We start from the raw sequence: 23,351 nt of genomic DNA, 5'->3' as shown, positions 1-23,351 counted from the left end.
GCTTGTGTTGCCTCCGAAACGTCGTGATTTTTATTTTATTTTTATTTTACTTTTATTAATTTTAATTTTTTACCTACTTGCTGACTTTACCGAAAGAACCAAGAATATAAATTATTGCAGTCACGAAAGCTTCAAATCTAGATCTGGTGTGTTTGTGCAGAGGAGAGGCTGCAATTCCCCCGTCCGGAGCTAGATTGGTACCTTCGGGAGCTCTGTGGATGATGGGAGGGTCGGCTTTGCCAGATCTGATTTCTCACCTGATGACGATTGCTGCTTGTGTTGCAGTCGAAACGTCGTGAGAATTTTTATTGGTTTATATTTTTATTGTTTTATTGGTTTCTATTTTTGTTGTTTTGTTGGTTTATATTTTAATTATTTAGTTGGTTTATATTTGTATTATTTTATTGGTTTATATTTTTATTATTTTATTGGTTTATATTTTTATTATTTTATTGGTTTCTATTTTTGTTGTTTTGTTGGTTTATATTTTAATTATTTAGTTGGTTTATGTTTTTATTATTTTATTGGTTTATATTTTTATTATTTTATTGGTTTATATTTTTATTATTTTATTGGTTTCTATTTTTGTTGTTTTGTTGGTTTATATTTTAATTATTTTACTGGTTTATATTTTTATTGTTTTATTGGTTTATGTTTTTATTATTTTACTGGTTTATATTTTTATTATTTTATTGGTTTATATTTTTATTATTTTATTGGTTTATATTTTTATTATTTTATTGGTTTCTATTTTTGTTGTTTTGTTGGTTTATATTTTAATTATTTTACTGGTTTATATTTTTATTATTTTATTGGTTTCTATTTTTGTTGTTTTATTGGTTTATATTTTTATTATTTTATTGGTTTATATTTTAATTATTTTATTGGTTTATATTTTTATTATTTTACTGGTTTCTATTTTTATTAGTTTATTGGTTTATATTTTTATTATTTTATTGGTTTATATTTTTATTATTTTACTGGTTTATATTTTTATTATTTTATTGGTTTATATTTTTATTAGTTTATTGGTTTATATTTTTATTATTTTATTGGTTTATATTTTTATTATTTTATTGGTTTATATTTTTATTATTTTATTGGTTTATATTTTTATTATTTTATTGGTTTATGTTTTTATTATTTTATTGGTTTATATTTTTATTATTTTATTGGTTTATGTTTTTATTATTTTATTGGTTTATATTTTTATTATTTTATTGGTTTATATTTTTATTATTTTATTGGTTTATATTTTTATTATTTTATTGGTTTATATTTTTATTATTTTATTGGTTTATATTTTTATTATTTTATTGGTTTATGTTTTTATTATTTTATTGGTTTATATTTTTATTGTTTTATTGGTTTATGTTTTTATTATTTTATTGGTTTATATTTTTATTATTTTATTGGTTTATATTTTTATTATTTTATTGGTTTATGTTTTTATTATTTTATTGGTTTATATTTTTATTATTTTACTGGTTTATATTTTTATTATTTTATTGGTTTATATTTTTATTATTTTATTGGTTTATGTTTTTATTATTTTATTGGTTTATATTTTTATTATTTTATTGGTTTATATTTTTATTGTTTTATTGGTTTATATTTTTATTATTTTATTGGTTTATATTTTAATTATTTAGTTGGTTTATATTTTTATTATTTTATTGGTTTATATTTTTATTATTTTATTGGTTTATATTTTTTTTATTTTACTGGTTTATATTTTTATTATTTTATTGGTTTATATTTTTATTATTTTATTGGTTTATATTTTTATTATTTTATTGGTTTACATTTTTATTATTTTATTGGTTTATATTTTTATTATTTTATTGGTTTATATTTTAATTATTTTATTGGTTTATATTTTTATTATTTTATTGGTTTATATTTTTATTATTTTATTGGTTTATATTTTTATTATTTTATTGGTTTATATTTTTATTATTTTATTGGTTTATATTTTTATTGTTTTATTGGTTTATATTTTTATTATTTTACTGGTTTATATTTTTATTATTTTACTGGTTTATATTTTTATTATTTTATTGGTTTATATTTTTATTATTTTATTGGTTTATATTTTTATTATTTTATTGGTTTATATTTTTATTATTTTATTGGTTTATATTTTTATTATTTTACTGGTTTATATTTTAATTATTTTATTGGTTTATATTTTTATTATTTTATTGGTTTATATTTTTATTATTTTATTGGTTTATATTTTAATTATTTTATTGGTTTATATTTTTATTATTTTATTGGTTTATATTTTTATTATTTTACTGGTTTATATTTTTATTATTTTATTGGTTTATATTTTTATTATTTTATTGGTTTATATTTTTATTGTTTTACTGGTTTATATTTTTATTATTTTATTGGTTTATATTTTTATTATTTTATTGGTTTATATTTTTATTATTTTATTGGTTTATATTTTAATTATTTAGTTGGTTTATATTTTTATTATTTTATTGGTTTATATTTTTATTATTTTATTGGTTTATATTTTTATTATTTTATTGGTTTATATTTTTATTATTTTACTGGTTTATATTTTTATTATTTTACTGGTTTCTATTTTAATTATTTAGTTGGTTTATATTTTTATTATTTTATTGGTTTATATTTTTATTGTTTTACTGGTTTATATTTTTATTATTTTATTGGTTTATATTTTTATTATTTTATTGGTTTATATTTTTATTATTTTATTGGTTTATATTTTAATTATTTTATTGGTTTATATTTTTATTGTTTTACTGGTTTATATTTTTATTATTTTATTGGTTTATATTTTTATTATTTTATTGGTTTATATTTTTATTGTTTTACTGGTTTATATTTTTATTATTTTATTGGTTTATATTTTAATTATTTAGTTGGTTTATATTTTTATTATTTTATTGGTTTATATTTTTATTATTTTATTGGTTTATATTTTTATTATTTTATTGGTTTATATTTTTATTATTTTATTGGTTTATATTTTTATTATTTTACTGGTTTCTATTTTAATTATTTAGTTGGTTTATATTTTTATTATTTTATTGGTTTATGTTTTTATTAGTTTATTGGTTTATATTTTTATTATTTTATTGGTTTATATTTTTATTATTTTATTGGTTTATATTTTTATAAGTTTATTGGTTTATATTTTTATTATTTTATTGGTTTATATTTTTATTATTTTATTGGTTTATATTTTTATTATTTTACTGGTTTATATTTTTATTATTTTATTGGTTTATATTTTTATTAGTTTATTGGTTTATATTTTTATTATTTTATTGGTTTATATTTTTATTAGTTTATTGGTTTATATTTTTATTATTTTATTAGTTTATATTTTTATTATTTTACTGGTTTATATTTTTATTATTTTACTGGTTTATATTTTTATTATTTTATTGGTTTATATTTTAATTATTTAGTTGGTTTATATTTTTATTATTTTACTGGTTTATATTTTTATTATTTTACTGGTTTATATTTTTATTATTTTATTGGTTTATATTTTTATTATTTTATTGGTTTATATTTTAATTATTTTATTGGTTTATATTTTTATTATTTTACTGGTTTATATTTTTATTATTTTATTGGTTTATATTTTTATTATTTTACTGGTTTATATTTTTATTATTTTATTGGTTTATATTTTTATTATTTTATTATCTCCCTTCTACGTGACTTTACCGAAAGAAACCAAGAATATAAATCCTTGCAGTCACGAAAGCTTCAAATCTAAATCTAGATCTGGTGTGTTTGTGCAGAGGAGAGGCTTCAATTCCCCCGTCAGGAGCTAGATTGCTACCTTCGGGAGCTCTGTGGAGTACGGGAGCTTCCAGTCGACTGCTTCTGTCCCCGGCCACGTCAAGGGATGGACCGTCTCCGCTCGCCACTGACGATGTCAGACCAGTGACAGACGACCGGCCCATAACTTGATGGGGCGTGGGAGCGCGGGAGCGTTGACGTTGACGTCTATTCTTGGCTCAGCTTGCCGTGAAATGTCAAGGCGAGGAGTGGTGGTGGTGGTGGTTAGTGGTTGGTGGGTGGTGGTGGTGGTGGTTGGTGGGTGGTGGTGGTGGTGGTGGTGGTGGTGGTGGTGGTTAGTGGTTGGTGGGTGGTGGTGGTGGTGGTTGGTGGGTGGTGGTGGTGGTGGTGGTGGTGGTGGTTAGTGGTTGGTGGGTGGTGGTGGTGGTGGTTGGTGGGTGGTGGTGGTGGTGGTTAGTGGTTGGTGGGTGGTGGTGGTGGTGGTGGTGGTTAGTGGTTAGTGGTTGGGTGGTGGTGGTGGTGGTGGTTAGTGGTTGGTGGGTGGTGGTGGTGGTGGTTGGTGGGTGGTGGTGGTGGTGGTGGTGGTTAGTGGTTGGTGGGTGGTGGTGGTGGTGGTTGGTGGGTGGTGGTGGTGGTGGTGGTGGTTAGTGGTTGGTGGGTGGTGGTGGTGGTGGTGGTGGTTGGTGGGTGGTGGTGGTGGTGGTTGGTGGGTGGTGGTGGTGGTGGTGGTGGTTAGTGGTTGGTGGGTGGTGGTGGTGGTGGTTGGTGGGTGGTGGTGGTGGTGGTGGTGGTTAGTGGTTGGTGGGTGGTGGTGGTGGTGGTTGGTGGGTGGTGGTGGTGGTGGTGGTTAGTGGTTGGTGGGTGGTGGTGGTGGTGGTGGTGGTTGGTGGGTGGTGGTGGTGGTGGTTGGTGGGTGGTGGTGGTGGTGGTGGTGGTTAGTGGTTGGTGGGTGGTGGTGGTGGTGGTGGTTAGTGGTTGGTGGGTGGTGGTGGTGGTTGGTGGGTGGTGGTGGTGGTGGTGGTTAGTGGTTAGTGGTTGGGTGGTGGTGGTGGTGGTGGTGGTGGTGGTTAGTGGTTGGTGGGTGGTGGTGGTGGTGGTGGTTAGTGGTTGGTGGGTGGTGGTGGTGGTTGGTGGGTGGTGGTGGTGGTGGTGGTTAGTGGTTGGTGGGTGGTGGTGGTGGTGGTGGTGGTTAGTGGTTAGTGGTTGGGTGGTGGTGGTGGTGGTGGTTAGTGGTTGGTGGGTGGTGGTGGTGGTGGTTTACGCAGCTTCACAACAAGTTCAAGTTCATTGATTAGGTGTATAGCCATGTGAGTCATTCGGCTCTTGAATCGGGTGCAACCGCAACAAACAAACAAACTTAAACAAGAAAACATTATGAGACATCTCTATTACCAGTGGAAAAATATAGCAATAGGTTTTTACCCTTCCAACTGGTACAAAAACTGACACCTTTATACAAGGTGGTGGTGGTGCAGTCTCGAAAGCTTCAAATCTCGAATTAAGGCATCATGTTTGCAATAACCACAACACAAGCAGTGAAATTGCAAACAAAAAGAAACAACTCTGATGATGATAATGATATGCATTGTCCTTGAAGTTGATTGGTCCACACCCGAGGCAGCTTTTCTTAGAGCCTAGTCTCCAATAAAACATCTTAAAGTGACTACATGTGACTAAGTGCAAACAGAAAATCCAAGAAAAGACAGCAAAATATTGCAGAAAAAGCACCGTACACCAACGCTGTGTGCAAAACTCCCAGTGGGATGCAAGTCAAACAACAACAACAACAACCACAAGACAACTACCTCGCCTGGTCTACAGGAGGTCGTGGGTTCGATCCTGACAATGGAGAGATGTTGACTACCTCGCCTGGTCTACAGGAGGTCGTGGGTTCGATCCTGACAATAGGGAGATGTTGACTACCTCGCCTGGTCTACAGGAGGTCGTGGGTTCGATCCTGACAATGGGGAGATGTTGACTACCTCGCCTGGTCTACAGGAGGTCGTGGGTTCGATGTCTCCCCGACAGACCTGGTCTTCACCTGAGGACGGCTGCTTGCGTCGTGGCCGAAACGTCGTGAGAATTATTTAATTATGTTTTATTTGTATTATTTTATTACTTCCCTTCTACGTGACGACTTTACCGAAAGAACCAAGAAGATGAATCCCTGCAGTCACGAAAGCTTTAAATCGAAATTTTATTATGTTTTTTTTTATGTTTTATAATTTTATTATGTTTTTTTTATGTTTTATAATTTTATTATGTTTTCTTATTTTATTATTTTTTATTATTTTGGTTTATTTTTTATTTATTATGTTTTATTTTTATAATTTTATTATGTTTTCTTATTTTATTATTTTTATAATTTAAAGTTTTATTTTTTATTATTTTTTATGTTTTATTATTTTATTATTTGTTTATTTGTTTTTTATTATAATTATTTTATTATGTTTTATTATTATTAATATTTTATTATGTTTTATTATTTTATTACTTCCCTTCTACGTGGTGACTTTACCGAAAGAACCAAGAAGATGAATCCCTGCAGTCACGAAAGCTTTAAATCGAAAAGACAACTTAGATTAAGGCCATCGATCTAACTCTGTACTACAACAACACAAACATGGCTAAACCAATACACTTTTCGAAATCACCAAAATAAAGCCATGAAAGCAATGGAAAAGCAATCATAGGAACTCACACAATTTTCACAATAAACGGCATCAACAACATGTACCACCAATTCTAGATTTGAAGCTTTCGTGACTGCAAGGAATCATCTTCTTAGGTTTTTTCGGTAAAGTCACGTAGAAAGTAAAATAAAATAAAAACAAAAATCACGACGTTTCGGAGGCAACACAAGTCTCCGTCATCAGGTGGGACCGTCACAGCCAGATTAGCTGCATCAAGCTGTGACGGTCCCACCTGATGACGGAGACTTGTGTTGCCTCCGAAACGTCGTGATTTTTGATTTTATTTTATTTTACCTTCTACGTGACTTTACCGAAAAAACCTAAGAAGATGTACCACCAAAACCCTGCAGCCATAACTGGCTGCATGAGTCACTCGACAACAGCAGGAGCTTCCGTCGGAGTATTATAATTTTTCAATGCACAACAGGTTAAATTTCGATTTAAAGCTTTCGTGACTGCAGGGATTCATCTTCTTGGTTCTTTCGGTAAAGTCACGTAGAAGGGAAATAATAAAAGATGTTTTACTTTTATTATTTTATTATTTCCATTCTTCGTGACTTTACCGAAAAAACCAAGAAGACACACCAGGTTAGTTAACATCTCACGAAAGGCACATCCTTGAGCTCTAGTTAATATATTGTGTAAACATCTCCACGGTTAGATTGTTATGAAAGATAATGCATGAAACGGTGTTGTTGCAAAATTATGATTAAAGACATTGCCGAAAAAACTATCGTCACATTACTAGGAGGATGTGGGTTCGATCCTGACAGTGGAGAGATGTTAACTACCTCTCCTGGTATACAGGAGGTCGTGGGTGAGTGAGTGAGTGAGTGGGTGAGTGAGTGAGTGGGTGAGTGAGTGGGTGAGTGAGTGGGTGAGTGAGTTGGTGAGTGAGTGAGTTGCTGAGTGAGGTAATGAGTGACTTAATGGGTGAATGGGTGAGGTCACTCAAGAAACTTGTCACCTGTTCAGTTTCATAAGTGACCTTTGGGACTCACATGGCCGAGTGGTTAAGGCGTTGGACTTGAAATCCAATGGGGTCCCCCCGCGCAGGTTCGAACCCTGCTCGCTGCGATATCCCTTTTATTGATTATCTCTGTGAGTCTCTGGATTTCTATGGGTCTCTGTAGATCTCTGTGGGTCTGTGGATTTCTATGGGTTTCTGTGGATCTCTGTGGATCTCTATGGGTTTCTATGAGTCTCTGGATCTCTGTGGGTCTCTGTGGATCTCTATGGGGTTGTATGAGTCTCTGTGGGTCTATTTTAGGTTCTATGAGTCTCTATGGGTGCCTATGGGGCTCTGTGGATCTCTATGGGTCTCTATAAGTCTCGATATCTCTGTGGGTCTCTGTGGATCTCTATGGGTTTCTATGGGTCTCTGGATGTCTATGGGTCTCTATGGGTCTCTATGAGTCTCTATGAGTCTCTATGGGTGTCTATGAGTCTCTGGATCTCTGTGGATCTCTATGGGTGTCTATGGGTCTATATGAGTGTCTATGGGTCTATATGGGTCTATGTGGGTGGTGGGGGTGAGTGAGTGATTTTGTGAATGAGTGAATGGATGAGTGAGTTGGTGAGTGGGTGAGTGAGTTGCTGAGTGAGGTAATGAGTGAGCGAGTGAGTTGGTGAGTGAGTTGGTGAGTGAGTTGGTGAGTGAGTGAATGAGTGAGTGAGTTGCTGAGTGACTTAATGAGTTAGTGGGTGAGTGAGTTGGTGAGTGAGTTGCTGAGTGAGGTAATGAGTGGGTGAGTCAGTGAGTGAGTGGGTGAGTTAGTTGGTGAGTGAGTTAGTGGGTGAGTGAGTTGGTGAGTGAGTTGGTGAGTGAGTGAATGAGTGAATTGCTGAGTGACTTAATGAGTTAGTTGGTGAGTGAGTTGGTGAGTGAGTTGGTGAGTGAGGTAATGAGTGGGTGAGTTGGTGAGTGAGTTGGTGAGTGAGTGAGTGAGTTGCTGAGTGAGTTGCTGAGTGACTTAATGAGTGAGTCAGTGAGTGAGTGGGTGAGGTCACTTATGAAACTTGTCACCTCTTCAGTTTCATAAGTGACATGTGGGGCATCCACATTCACCTGTGCAGCGATGGCCGAGTGGTTAAGGCGTTGGACTTGAAATCCAATGGGGTCTCCCCGCGCAGGTTCGAACCCTGCTCGCTGCGATGTCTCTTTTATTGATTATCTCTTTTATTGATTATCTCTTTTATTGATGATCTCTTTTATTGATGATCTCTTTTATTGATTATCTCTTTTATTGATTATCTCTTTTATTGATTATCTATGTGGATCTCTGTGGATCTCTGTGGGTGCCTATGGGTCTCTGTGAATCTCTGTGGGTCTCTGTGGATCTCTGTGGGTCTCTGTGGGTCTATGTGAGTCTCTGTGAGTCTCTGTGGGTGCGTCTGTGTCTCTATGAGTCTCTATGGGTGCGTCTGGGTCTCTATGAGTCTCTGGATCTCTATGGATGTCTATGGGTCTGTATAGGTCTCTGTGGGTCTCTCTCTGTGGGTCTCTATGGAGTTCTATGAGTCTCTATGGGTGCCTACGGGTCTCTGTGGATCTCTATGAGTCTTTATGGGTGTCTATGATTATGAGTCTCTGGATCTCTGTGGATGTCTATGGGCCTGTATGAGTGTCTGTGGGTGTTTGTGGGTCTCTGTGGGTCTCTGTGGGAGTTGGTGAGTGAGTGAATGGGTGAGTGAGTGGGTGAGTGAATGGGTGAGTGAGTTGGTTAGTGGGTGAGTGAGTTGGTGAGTTAATTAGTGGGTGAGTGAGTGAGTGGGTGAGTGAGTTGGTGCGTGAGTGAGTTGCTGAGTGAGGTAATGAGTGAGTGGGTGAATGAGTGGGTGAGGTCACTTATGAAATACGTTTCATAAGTGACCTTTGGGACTCACGAACTCACCTGTGCAGCGATGGCCGAGTGGTTAAGGCGTTGGACTTGAAATCCAATGGGGTCCCCCCGCGCAGGTTCGAACCCTGCTCGCTGCGATGTCTTTTTAATTGATTATCTCTTTTATTGATTATCTCTTTTATTGATGATCTCTCTTATTGATGATCTCTTTCATTGATGATCTATGTGAGTCTCTGGGTCTCTGTGGATCTCTATGGGTGTCTATGAGTCTGTGTCTCTGTGGGTTTCTATGAGTCTCTGTGGGTCTCTATGAGTCTCTGTGGGTCTCTGTGAGTCTCTGTGGGTCTCTGTGGGTCTCTGTGGGTCTATGTGGGTGCGTCTGGGTCTCTATGAGTCTCTATGGGTGCGTCTGGGTCTCTATGAGTCTCTGGATCTCTATGGGTGTCTATGGGTCTGTATAGGTCTCTGTGGGTCTCTTTCTGTGGGTCTCTATGGAGTTCTATGAGTCTCTATGGGTGCCTACGGGTCTCTGTGTATCTCTATGAGTCTCTATGGGTGTCTATGATTATGGGTCTCTGGATCTCTGTGGATGTCTATGGGCCTGTATGAGTGTCTGTGGGTGTTTGTGAGTCTCTGTGGGTCTCTGTGGGAGTTGGTGAGTGAGTGAATGGGTGAGTGAGTGGGTGAGTGAATGGGTGAGTGAGTTGGTTAGTGGGCGAGTGAGTTGGTGAGTTAATTAGTGGGTGAGTGAGTGAGTGGGTGAGTTGGTGCGTGAGTGAGTTGCTGAGTGAGATCATGAGTGAGTGGGTGAATGAGTGGGTGAGGTCACTTATGAAATAAGTTTCATAAGTGACCTTTGGGACTCACAAACTCACCTGTGCAGCGATGGCCGAGTGGTTAAGGCGTTGGACTTGAAATCCAATGGGGTCCCCCCGCGCAGGTTCGAACCCTGCTCGCTGCGATGTCTCTTTTATTGATTATCTATTTTATTGGTGATCTCTGTGAGTCTCTGGATCTCTATAGGTCTCTGTGGGTCTCTTTGAGTCTCTGTGAGTCTCTGGATCTCTGTGGGTCTCTGTGGGTCTCTTTGAGTCTCTGTGAATCTCTGGATCTCTATGGGTCTCTGTGGATCTATTTGAGTCTCTATGGGTCTCTATGAGTCTCTAGATCTCTGTGGATCTCTATGGGGTTCTATAGGTCCATGTGGATCTGTATGAGTGTCTATGGGTCTCTATGAGTCTCTGGGTCTCTATGGGTCTATGGGTGTCTATGGGTCTCTGTAGATATCTGTGGGTCTCTGGATCTCTGTGAGTCTCTGTGGATCTCTATGAGTCTCTGGATCTCTGTGGGTCTCTATTAGTCTCTATGGGGTTCTATGAGTCTCTATGGGTGCCTATGGGTCTTTGTGGATCTCTATGAGTCTCTATGGGTGTCTATTATTATGAGTCTCTGGATGTCTGTAGATGTCTATGGGTCTGTATGAGTGTCTATGGGTAGAGACTTTAACATTGAAGTCTATGGGAGACTTTAACATTGAAGTCTATGGGAGACTTTAACATTGAAGTCTATGGGAGACTTTAACATTGATGTCTATGGGAGACTTTAACATTGGAGTCTATGGGAGATTTTGTCATTGAAGTCTATGGGAGACTTTAACATTGGAGTCTATGGGAGACTTTAACATTGGAGTCTATGGGTAGGCACTTTAACATTGAAGTCTATGGGGAGACACTTTAACATTGCAGTCACGAAAGCTTTAAATCGAAAGTCTATGGGAGACTTTAACATTGAAGTCTATGGGGAGACACTTTAACATTGACGTCTATGGGGAGACACTTTAACATTGAAGTCTATGGGTAGAGACTTTAACATTGAAGTCAATGGGAGACTTTAACATTGGAGTCTATGGGAGACTTTAACATTGAAGTCTATGGGAGACTTTAACATTGAAGTCTATGGGAGACTTTAACATTGGAGTCTATGGGGAGACTTTAATATTGGAGTCTATGGGTAGAGATTTTAACATTGAAGTCTATGGGCGACTTTAACATTGGAGTCTATGGGGAGACTTTAATATTGGAGTCTATGGGTAGAGATTTTAACATTGAAGTCTATGGGCGACTTTAACATTGGAGTCTATGGGAGACTTTAACATTGAAGTCTATGGGAGACTTTAACATTGAAGTCTATGGGAGACTTTAACATTGAAGTCTATGGGAGACTTTAACATTGAAGTCTATGGGTAGACACTTTAACATTGAAGTCTATGGGTAGACACTTTAACATTGAAGTCTATGGGGAGACACTTTAACATTGCAGTCACGAAAGCTTTAAATCGAAAGTCTATGGGAGACTTTAACATTGGGGTCTATGGGGAGACTTTAACATTGAAGTCTATGGGAGACACTTTAACATTGAAGTCTATGGGGAGACACTTTAACATTGGAGTCTATGGGTAGAGACTTTAACATTGAAGTCTATGGGGAGACACTTTAACATTGGAGTCTATGGGTAGACACTTTAACATTGAAGTCAATGGGAGACTTTAACATTGAAGTCTATGGTTAGAGACTTTAACATTGAAGTCAATGGGAGACTTTAACATTGGAGTCTATGGGTAGAGACTTTAACATTGAAGTCTATGGGTAGACACTTTAACATTGAAGTCAATGGGAGACACTTTAACATTAAAGTCTATGGGTAGACACTTTAACATTGAAGTCTATGGGACACATTAACAATGACGTCACGCGCGTGACGTCACGGCGCGTTGACAGTTTCCCGCCTTTTTCTCCCCGCCCCGCCCCCTCATCGCCCCGCTGCTTCTTCCTCCTTCACGCTCCGGTGAGGAATGAGTTGGTGAGGAAGGAGTTGAGGGGGTGAGGAATGAGTTGGTGAGGAAGGAGTTGAGGGGGTGAGGAATGAGTTGGTGGTGAGGAGAAAGTTGGTGGTGTACGGGTGGAGGAGGAAGGAGAGGCGAGCGGAGGCGATACGCTGGCGTGAGGGAATGAATCACGGGTAAGTGAAGGAATAAGGAGTGAGGGGAGTGCGTTAGTGAAGGAATAACGAGTGAGGGGAGTGAGTGGGTGAGTGAAGGAATGAGGAGTGAGTTGGGGTGAGGGGAGTGAGTGAAGAAATAAGGAGTGAGTTGGGGTGAGGGGAGTGAGTGGGTGAGTGAAGGAATTACGGGTGAGTGAAGGAAGGAGGAATGGGTGAGTTGGGATAAGTGAAGGAATAACGAGTGAGTTGGGGTGAGGGGAGTGAGTGAGTTGGGGTGAGTGAAGGAATAACGAGTGAGGGAAGTGAGTGGGTGAGTGAAGGAATGAGGAGTGAGTTGGGGTGAGGGGAGTGAGTTAGTGAAGGAATAACGAGTGAGTTGGGGTGAGTGAAGGAATAACGAGTGAGTTGTGGTGGTTGAAGGAATAAGGAGTGAGTGAAGGAATAAGGAGTGAGTTGCGGTGAGTGAAGGAATGAGTGAGTTGGGGTGAGGGGAGTGAGTGAGTGAAGGAATAAGGAGTGAGTTGGGGTGAGTGAAGGAATAACGAGTGAGTGAGTGAAGGAATAAGGAGTGAGTTGGGGTGAGGGGAGTGAGTTAGTGAAGGAATAACGAGTGAGTTGGGGTGAGTGGGTGAGTTTGTGAAGGAATAACGAGTGAGTTGGGGTGAGTGGGTGAGTTAGTGAAGGAATAACGAGTGAGTTGGGGTGAGGGGAGTGAGTTAGTGAGTGAAGGAATAAGGAGTGAGTTGGGGTGAGGGGAGTGAGTTGGGGTGAGGGGAGTGAGTTGGGGTGAGGGGAGTGAGTTAGTGAGTGAAGGAATAAGGAGTGAGTTGGGGTGAGGGGAGTGAGGTGAGGGGAGTGAGTTAGTGAGTGAAGGAATAAGGAGTGAGTTGGGGTGAGGGGAGTGAGTGAGTGAAGGAATAAGGAGTGAGTTGGGGTGAGTGAGTTGGAGTGAGTGAAGGAATAAGGAGTGAGTTGGGGTGAGTGAAGGAATAGTTTTCAAGTTCAAATAAGGAGTGAGTTTGTGTGAGTGAAGGAATAACGAGTGAGTTGGGGTGAGTGAGTGAAGGAAGGAATAACGAGTGAGTTGGGGTGAGGGAAGAAATAATGTGTGAGTGAAGGAATAACGGGTGAGTTGGGGTGAGTGAGTGAAGGAAGGAATAACGAGTGAGTGAAGGAATAACGAGTGAGTTGTGGTGGTTGAAGGAATAAGGAGCGAGTGAAGGAATCACGAGTGAGTTGGGGTGAGTGAAGGATAAACGAGTGAGTTGTGGTGGTTGAAGGAATAAGGAGTGAGTGGGTGAAGTAATAAGGATTTGGGGTGAGTGAAGGAATAACGAGTGAGTGAATGAATAACGGGTGAATTTGGTGAGGTGAGTGAAGGAAGAAGGGGTGAGTGAGTTGGGGTGAGTTTGGTGAGTTGAGTGAGACGGTGGTGAGTGGAGAGTGAACCGTTACATGACGTCATCGTGTTACCCCATAGGGAACCGTTACGTGACGTCATCGTGTTACCCCATAGGGGACCGTTATGTGACGTCATCGTGTTACCCCATAGGGGACCGTTATGTGACGTCATCGTGTTACCCCATACGGGACCGTTACATGACGTCATCGTGTTACCCTGTACAGGAAACTGTTATGTGACGTCATCGTATTGCACTATGCAGGCGACCATGACACCATCGTGTTGTCTATATAGGCGCCCGTGACGTCATTGTGTTGTCTAGGGGGTCGTGACGTCATCGTGTTGGCTATATAGGTCGTGACGTCACACTGGTCTTCACCCAGCAGCGGATAGACCCTGGTGATGGTGATGATGTCATTCACAGGAACACGGACAGAGAAGAGACGCGGGGAGACACAGAGAGACACACAGTGAGACACAGGGAGACACGGGGAGACACGGGGAGACACGGGGAGACACAGACACAGGGAGACACGGGGAGACACAGAGAGACACAGAGAGATACTGAGATAGAGACACAGAGACACAGGGAGACACAGGGAGACACACGGGGAGACACGGGGAGACACAGACACAGGGAGACACGGGGAGACAGAGAGACACAGAGAGATACTTAGATAGAGACACAGAGACACAGGGAGACACAGGGAGACACACAGTGAGACACAGGGAGACACGGGGAGACACGGGGAGACACGGGGAGACACAGACACAGGGAGACACGGGGAGACACAGAGAGACACAGAGAGATACTGAGATAGAGACACAGGGAGACACAGGGAGACACACAGTGAGACACGGGGAGACACGGGGAGACACACTGAGACACAGTGAGACACACAGAGACACAGTGAGACACAGTGAGACACAGGGAGACACAGTGAGACACAGAGAGACAGAGAGAGAGACACTGAGACACACTGAGACACACAGAGACACAGTGAGACACAGAGAGAGAGAGACAGGGAGACACTTGGACAGAGACGCGGGGTGAGGGAGCCATGTGGACTGTGGGACCGTATCTGCTGGCGGTGGTGGCCCTCCTGAGTCAACCTCTTGTCCGCCAGCGAGAGAGACACACGGACAGCGAACCCGGTGAGACATCACCAACATCACCATCAACATCATCACCAACATCAACATCACCATCATCACCACCATCATCACTACCATCACCATCATCACCACCATCACCACCATCATCACCACCATCACCACCATCATCACCAACATCACCAACATCACCACCACCCCCACCACCAATGTCCCCCCCCCCTCCATCACCACCACTACCACCACCACCACCAATGTCCCCCCCCTCCATCACCACCACCACCATCACCACCACCCTCACCCCACCCCACCCCCACCCCCACACCACCAACCTCACCACCACCACCACCCCCCACCACCCCCCACCACCACCCCCACCACCACCCCCACCACCACCACCATCCCCCCCACCACCACCCCCCCCCCACCCCCCCACACCCCCACACCACCAACCTCACCACCCCCACCACCACCACCATCCCCCCCACCACCACCCCCACCCCACCCCCACCCCCACCCCCACACCACCAACCTCACCACCCCCACCACCCCCACCACCACCCCCCCACCACCACCCCCACCACCACCCCCACCACCACCACCACCACCCCCACCACCACCCCCACCACCACCACCACCCCCACCACCCCCACCACCACCCCCCCCCCCACCCCCCCACACCACCATCACCACCACCACCAATGTCCCCCCCCTCCACCACCACCACCCCCCCATCACCACCCCCACCCTCACCACCCCACCCCCACCACCACCCCCCCACCCCCCAGGCTCTATCCGGGATGATGTCACCGCCCCTTGGGACCCCCTTGGGACCCCCCCCCGACTTCTCCCCGGACCCCCGAATGTCCGAGCGGGAGTCCCGGCTGTCGCAAGCCATGGAGCGGATCCTCCGGGAGCTGGAGTCGGAGCGCTCTCCACCCTCCTCCTCCTCCTCCTCCTTGTCGTCCACCTTGTCGTCCACCTCGTCGCTCGACCACCGAGGGGATAGACCCCCGGACCCCCCTTTGGAGGGTCCCTACAGCTCATTGTGGGGGTCCCTGATGTCTCCCTGGGGTCACGTGGTGAGCCTGGCGCTGTGGTTAGCAGTGGTGGCCTTGAGGAGGAGGAGGAGGAGGAGGGGTGGTGGAGGTGGGGTGGAGGTGGTGGAGGAGGTGGAGGTGGTGGAGGAGGAGGAGGTGGAGGAGGTGGAGCGGTGGGTCAGGGACATGCTGAGGATTTGCCGGGAGAAGGAGCGGATCGTGGGGACGGATCCGAATGTGGAGCTGATTGGACCCAGAGGAGAAAGCAAAGACCCGGGCCGGATCGTGAGGGCGGATACGAATGTGGAGCTGATTGGAGAAAGCAAAGACCCGGGGCGGATCGTGACGGCGGATCCGGAGCGGATCCTGAGGGCGGATCCGAATGTGGAGCTGATTGGAGAAAGCAAAGACCCGGGGCGGATCGTGACGGCGGATCCGGAGCGGATCGTGAGGGCGGATCCGAATGTGGAGCTGATTGGACCCAGAGGAGAAAGCAAAGACCCGGGCCGGATCGTGAGGGCGGATCCGAATGTGGAGCTGATTGGAGAAAGCAAAGACCCGGAGCGGATCGTGAGGACTGATCCGGAGCGGCGCCCGGTGCCCTCAGGGCTCCCTGTACCCACAATGCCCCCAGGGCTCCCTGTACCCACAATGCCCTCAGGGCCCGCCCTGCGCCGCGTGTGCCGTGCCCTCCTGCGCTCGCTGCCTCCTCCTCCGCCCCGTGACGCCTCCAGCCGCCTCGACGACTTCATCCTGGGACTCGTGGACGAGCTGCTGGGGGCGGGGCTCACCGTGGGGGGAGGGGGAGGTGGGGGGGGAGGGGGAGGTGGAGGTGGTGGAGGAGTAGGAGGTGGAGTAGTAGGAGGTGGAGTAGGAGGTGGAGTACGAGGTGGAGTAGTAGGAGGTGTAGTAGGTGTAGGAGGATGGGGGGTCCGTCCGCGTGAGTGGTGGCCGAAGTCTCTCCCCACGCTGCTCACCTCACCACGCTGCGTCCCCGCCGGAATCGGGGACCGGCTCGGTTGGTCAGCCACCACCACTAACACCACCACCACCGCCACCACCACCGCCACCACCACCGCCACCACCGCCGCCACCACCACCACCACCGCCGCAGTCGTCGTGTTCGAGCTCCTGGTTCCGCTGGAGCCGCCCGAAGGTTGGGAGCTGGACGTGCGGCTGTGGGACGATGATGATGATGACGGTGGTGGCGGTGGTGGCGGTGGTGGTGGTGGTGGTGGTGGTGACGGTGGTGGTGGTGACGGTGGTGGTGGTGGCGGTGGTGATGGTGGTGGTGGTGACGGTGGTGGTGGAGGAAGAGGTGGATGGGGAGGGTGGAGATGGGGTGGAAGTGGTGACGGTGGTGACGGTGGTGGAGGTGGTGGTGGTGATGGTGGTGGTGGTGACGGTGGTGGAAGTGGTGACGGTGGTGGTGGTGGTGGAGGTGGCGGTGGTGGTGACGGTGATGGAAGTGGTGACGGTGACGGTGGTGGTGGTGGAGGAGGATGGGGAAGATGGGGAGGACTTGGAGGTGGATGGGGAGGGTGGAGATGGGGTGGAAGTGACGATGGTGGCGGTGGTGGTGGTGGAGGTGGTAGACAAGGTGGACCCGCTGCCATCAACCAGGGCTGTGCAGTTGTCCACCTCCGACGCCCCACCCCCCCCCCCGCCCCCCCCCCCACCCCCCCCCCCCGCTCCCTGCGGCTGCCTCAGCGCTGAGTGGGGCGATGCGCTTTGCCTCGTGTGCCACGGCCGCCAGTCTCTCTCCGCTGCTACTGCTGCTGCTGCTGCTGCCCCATCGTCATCACCGCCACCGCTCCCCGTGCCGGCTGACGCGGTACTCCGAGGCTTCAGGGCGTCACTGCGGAGATGCTGGGAACGTGTCCGGCACAAGTTCCATGTCACGGCGACGTGGAGCGATGACGATGATGACGACGATGGTGATGATGGTGGAGTTCGTGGAGATCTTGGAGATCGTGGAGATCGTGGAGATCGTGACGACGCTGGAGATCGTGGAGATCTTGGAGATTGTGGAGGTCGTGGAGATCGTGACGACGCTGGAGGTCGTGGAGATTGTGGAGGTCGTGGAGGTCGTGGAGGTCGTGGAGGTCGTGGAGATCGTGACGACGCTGGAGGTCGTGGAGGTCGTGGAGATTGTGGAGGTCGTGGAGGTCGTGGAGGTCGTGGAGGTCGTGGAGATTGTGGAGGTCGTGGAGATCGTGACGATGCTGGAGGTCGTGGAGGTCGTGGAGGTCGTGGAGTTCGTGGAGATTGTGGAGATCTTGGAGATTGTGACGACGGTGGAGATCGCGGCCACCCCAACCGCCCAGCCGACTACGACGATGAAGTTGTCCACCACGACAACAACTACAAAGTTGTCCACCCCGACGACTACAACGACGAAGTTGTCCACCACGACGACTACAACTACGAAGTTGTCCACCCCGACGACGACGACGTCCACCCCGGCCACCGCTGCTCCGTCGACATGTCACTCACCTTCCGTTCGGGCCGCCAGCTCGTGCTGCGCATCTCACCCGCGGTGTGGCGCGCACGGAGGCGGCGGAGGAGGAGGATGAGGGGCGGTGATGACGACAAGGACGACGACGAGGGGGGTGGTGATGATGAGGATGATGATGATGAGGATGATGATGAGGAGGAGGAGGAGGAGGGGGTGTTTGTCGTGCCGTGCGTGAGGAGCAGGAGGAGGAGTGGTGGGGCAGCGGTTAGCTCGTTCTGGAGAGTGTCCACGGCGGTGGACGAGCGGCGGCTGCTGCGGAGTTTGGAGCGTCGGCAGCTGCAGCTGCAGCAGAAGCATCAGCAGCAGCAGCAACAGCAGCTGCAGCAGCAGCAACTGCAGCAGCAGCTGCATCATCGGCAGCATCAACAGCAGCAGTTCCAAGCGCAGCTGCAGCTACTGCTGCAGCCACCGCGCCTCCTCGCCCTGCTGTGGCAGCAGCAGCAGGAACGGAAGCAGCAGCAGCAACACCAGCAGCAGCAGGAGGAGGAACGGAAGCAGCAGCAACAGGAACGGAAGCAGCAGCAGGAGGAGGGGAAGAAGCAGCAGTGGCAGCAGCAGCAACAGGAACGGAAGCAGCAACAGCAGCAGGAGGAGGAGGAACGAAAGAAGCAACAACAGGAACAACAGCAGCAGCAACAGGAACGGAAGCAGCAGGAGGAGGAACGAAAGCAGCAGCAGCAGCAGGAGGAGGAGGAACGAAAGAAGCAACAACAGGAACAACAGCAGCAGCAACAGGAACGGAAGCAGCAGCAGCAGCAGCAGGAGGAACGGAAGCAGCAGGAACAGCAGCAGCAGCAACAGGAACGGAAGAAGCAACAGCAGCAGCAGCAGCAGGAACGGAAGAAGCAACAGCAGCAGCAGCAGCAGGAACGGAAGAAGCAACAGCAGCAGCAGCAGCAGCAGGAGGAGGAGGAACGAAAGAAGCAACAACAGGAACAACAGCAGCAGCAACAGGAACGGAAGCAGCAGCAGCAGCAGCAGCGTGGTGGTCCGAGTGGATCAGGGCCTCCTCTTTCTAGGCCGTGGTCGCTCCGCACGGACATCCTGGCCGCCCTGTGGCTCCCCATGGCCGTGCGGTCTGCTGATGCTGCTGATGCTGCTGATGCTGCTGCTGATGCTGCTGCTGATGCTGCTGATGCTGCTGCTGATGCCGGTAAGATCGCCAGTACTGCCTACGGGATCGCCGGTGCTGATGCTACTGTTGATGCTGGTGGGATCGCCGGTGCTGATGCCGGTAGGATCGCCAGTACTGATGCTGCTGCTGCTGATGCCGGTAGGATCGCCAGTACTGCCTGTAGGATCGCCGGTGACAGAAGCGATGACGATGATGATGATGATGATGACGGACGGGTGGCCCATCTCCTCCTGGAGCTGCTGGGTGAGCGATTGCTGCCCGCGCTGAGGAGAGGCCGCTTGGCAAGTTTGGGGGCCGCTACTGCTGATGCACCCTGGGACCTACTGGCCGCTCCGCTCACGACCCCCGGGGAGCTGAGGGGCATGAGGGAGGCGGCGTTGGGGGCAGCATCCAGGCTCAGGGAGATGGTGGAGGAGATGGCGAGAGAGGAGGTGGAGGTGGTGAGGGAGGTGGGTCGAAACCACGACCTCCTGTAGGCCAGGCGAGGTAGTCAACATCTCTCCATTGTCAGGATCGAACCCACGACCTCCTGTAGACCAGGCGAGGTAGTCAACATCTCCCCATTGTCAGGATCGAACCCACGACCTCCTGTAGACCAGGCGAGGTAGTCAACATCTCTCCATTGTCAGGATCGAACCCACGACCTCCTGTAGACCAGGCGAGGTAGTCAACATCTCCCCATTGTCAGGATCGAACCCACGACCTCCTGTAGACCAGGCGAGGTAGTCAACATCTCCCCATTGTCAGGATCGAACCCACGACCTCCTGTGGACCAGGCGAGGTAGTCAACATCTCCCCATTGTCAGGATCGAACCCACGACCTCCTGTAGACCAGGCGAGGTAGTCAACATCTCCCCATTGTCAGGATCGAACCCACGACCTCCTGTATACCAGGCGAGGTAGTCAACATCTCCCCATTGTCAGGATCGAACCCACGACCTCCTGTGGACCAGGCGAGGTAGTCAACATCTCCCCATTGTCAGGATCGAACCCACGACCTCCTGTGGACCAGTCGAGGTAGTCAACATCTCCCCATTGTCAGGATCGAACCCACGACCTCCTGTAGACCAGGGGAGGTAGTCAACGTCTCCCCATTGTCAGGATTGAACCATTGTCAGGATTGAATCCACGACCTCCTGTATACCAGGCGAGGTAGTTGACATCTCTCCATTGTCAGGATTGAACCATTGTCGGGATTAAACCCACGACCTCCTGTAGACCAGGCGAGGTAGTCAACATCTCCCCATTGTCAGGATCGAACCCACGACCTCCTGTAGACCAGGCGAGGTAGTCAACATCTCTCCATTGTCAGGATCGAACCCACGACCTCCTGTAGACCCGGCGAGGTAGTCAACATCTCTCCATTGTCAGAATCGAACCCACGACCTCCTGTAGACCAGGCGAGGTAGTCAACATCTCCCCATTGTCAGGATCGAACCCACGACCTCCTGTAGACCAGGCGAGGTAGTCAACATCTCTCCATTGTCAGGATCGAACCCACGACCTCCTGTAGACCCGGCGAGGTAGTCAACATCTCTCCATTGTCAGAATCGAACCCACGACCTCCTGTAGACCAGGCGAGGTAGTCAACATCTCAATAGGCACCGCCAGAGGTCGCAAACGGGTTTTGATTCCTTACCCGTACCCGGCCGCACCAGGGTCGCAAACGGGTACCCGTACCCCTACCCGGCCCGTACCCTACCCGTACCCAGCCGGGTACGGGTATCGGGTACCTGATTGCGACCTCTGGGATGAAGCCATGTTGCAGGCGCGGCTGGGTTGATTCTAGGAACTTGAATTGTGAGAAGAGACAAGACTTTTTCGATTTAAAGCTTTCGTGACTGCAGGGATTCATCTTCTTGGTTCTTTCGGTAAAGTCACGTAGAATGGAAATAACGACAGACCTGTTCTCCACCTGAGGACGGCTGATTGCGTTGTGGCCGAAACGTCGTGACAATTATTTTATTATGTTTTATTTTTTCCATTCTACGTGACTTTACCGAAAGAACCAAGAAGAAGAGACAAGACGTTGGGAAATGAGTGACAATCACGGTGACTCACCAGTGACTCACGGCCTACCCGTACCCGTACCCGGCCGCACCAGGGTCGCAAACGGGTACCCGTACCCGGCCGGGTACGGGTAGCCGGGTATCGGGTAGGGTACGGGTATCGGGTAGGGTACGGGTATCGGGTAGGGTACGGGTATCGTGTAGGGTACGGGTATCGGGTAGGGTACGGGTATCGGGTAGGGTACGGGTATCGGGTAGGGTACGGGTATCGGGTAGGGTATCGGGTAGGGTACGGGTACCGGGTAGGGTACGGGTATCGGGTAAGGTATCGGGTAGGGTACGGGTATCGGGTAGGGTACAGGTATCGGGTAGGGTACGGGTATCGGGTAGGGTACGGGTATCGGGTAGGGTACGGGTATCGGGTAGGGTACGGGTATCGGGTAGGGTACGGGTATCGGGTAGGGTACGGGTATCGGGTAGGGTACGGGTATCGGGTATCGGGTAGGGTACGGGTATCGGGTAGGGTACGGGTATCGGGTAGGGTACGGGTATCGGGTACGTGTATCGGGTAGGGTACGTGTATCGGGTAGGGTACGGGTATCGGGTACGGGTATCGGGTAGGGTACGGGTATCGGGTAGGGTACGGGTAACGGGTAGGGTACGGGTATCGGGTATCGGGTAGGGTACGGGTATCGGGTAGGGTACGGGTATCGGGTAGGGTACGGGTATCGGGTAGGGTATCGGGTAGGGTACGGGTATCGGGTAGGGTATCTGGTAGGGTACGGGTATCTGGTAGGGTACGGGTATTGGGTAGGGTACGGGTATCGGGTACCGGGTAGGGTACGGGTATCGGGTACGGGTACGGGTATCGGGTAGGGTACGGGTATCGTGTAGGGTACGGGTATCGGGTAGGGTACGGGTATCGGGTAGGGTACGGGTATCGGGTAGGGTACGGGTATCGGGTAGGGTACGGGTATCGGGTAGGGTACGGGTATCGGGTAGGGTACGGGTATCGTGTAGGGTACGGGTATCGGGTAGGGTACGGGTATCGGGTAGGGTACGGGTATCGGGTAGGGTACGGGTATCGGGTAGGGTACGGGTATCGGGTAGGGTACGGGTATCGGGTAGGGTACGGGTATCGGGTAGGGTACGGGTATCGGGTAGGGTACGGGTATCGGGTAGGGTACGGGTATCGGGTACGTGTATCTGGTAGGGTACGGGTATCGGGTAGGGTACGGGTAACGGGTAGGGTACGGGTATCGGGTAGGGTACGGGTATCGGGTAGGGTACGGGTATCGGGTGATTGCTGCTTGTGTTGCATTTCGAAACGTCGTGAGAATTTTTATAGTTTTATATTTTTATTATTTAGTTATTTCCCTTCTACGTGACTTTACCTAAAGAACCGCGAGTACGAATCCATGCAGTCACGAAAGCTTTAAATCTAAAAATTATTTTAGTTGTTTTTATTTATTAAAAATGTTTACCTACATGGCTTTAGCGATAAAAAAAACCAAAGAGTTTGCTCCCTAAACTGTGGAATTGTCTCGTACAACAGAGTTAAACAAAGTTGTCTCGGCAAAGTGACGTAGATAGAAAATCAATTTTAAAAAATTTAAAAAATCTAATTAAAATAAGAACTTGAAAATAATAACATCATATTTAATTGACAAATAATTAATAGCTAATTATAAAATGAAACTAATATATTTTAAGTAATAAAATAATGATTTGCTACTGATAAAATAAATCTGGTAAATTGTAAATAATAAATTTGAATAAATAGTTTAATTGGAAATAATAAAA

General features: G+C 46.2%; 1 long non-coding RNA gene and 4 other non-coding genes across 6 annotated transcripts; all 5 read left to right on the top strand.

Moving 5' to 3' along the window:
* Positions 1-7,487: 7,487 nt before the first annotated feature.
* Positions 7,488-7,565, top strand: TRNAS-UGA (transfer RNA serine (anticodon UGA)). The gene has a single exon. It is a non-coding gene; the product is annotated as a tRNA-Ser (tRNA).
* Positions 7,566-8,560: 995 nt separating this feature from the next.
* TRNAS-UGA (transfer RNA serine (anticodon UGA)) lies at positions 8,561-8,642 on the top strand. The gene has a single exon. It is a non-coding gene; the product is annotated as a tRNA-Ser (tRNA).
* Positions 8,643-9,386: 744 nt separating this feature from the next.
* On the top strand, positions 9,387-9,468 carry TRNAS-UGA (transfer RNA serine (anticodon UGA)). Its single transcript has one exon. It is a non-coding gene; the product is annotated as a tRNA-Ser (tRNA).
* A 742-nt stretch (positions 9,469-10,210) lies between these two features.
* Positions 10,211-10,292, top strand: TRNAS-UGA (transfer RNA serine (anticodon UGA)). Its single transcript has one exon. It is a non-coding gene; the product is annotated as a tRNA-Ser (tRNA).
* A 1,817-nt stretch (positions 10,293-12,109) lies between these two features.
* Positions 12,110-14,529, top strand: LOC144740523 (uncharacterized). 2 transcript variants are annotated; one of them, XR_013589655.1, is made up of 2 exons: positions 12,110-12,175; positions 14,158-14,529. It is a non-coding gene; the product is annotated as an uncharacterized LOC144740523 (long non-coding RNA). The 2 variants fall into 2 exon arrangements; XR_013589654.1 differs by having other exon boundaries at positions 12,110-12,349; positions 14,158-14,465.
* The last annotated feature ends 8,822 nt before the right edge of the window (positions 14,530-23,351 follow it).

Source organism: Lampetra planeri, unplaced genomic scaffold, assembly GCF_965212315.1.
Source record: "Lampetra planeri unplaced genomic scaffold, kcLamPlan1.2.h2 scaffold_225, whole genome shotgun sequence".
Lineage (NCBI taxonomy): Eukaryota > Metazoa > Chordata > Hyperoartia > Petromyzontiformes > Petromyzontidae > Lampetra > Lampetra planeri.
The sequence above is the reverse complement of the archived record's forward strand: the minus strand, read 5'-3'. Positions and strand labels throughout refer to the sequence as shown.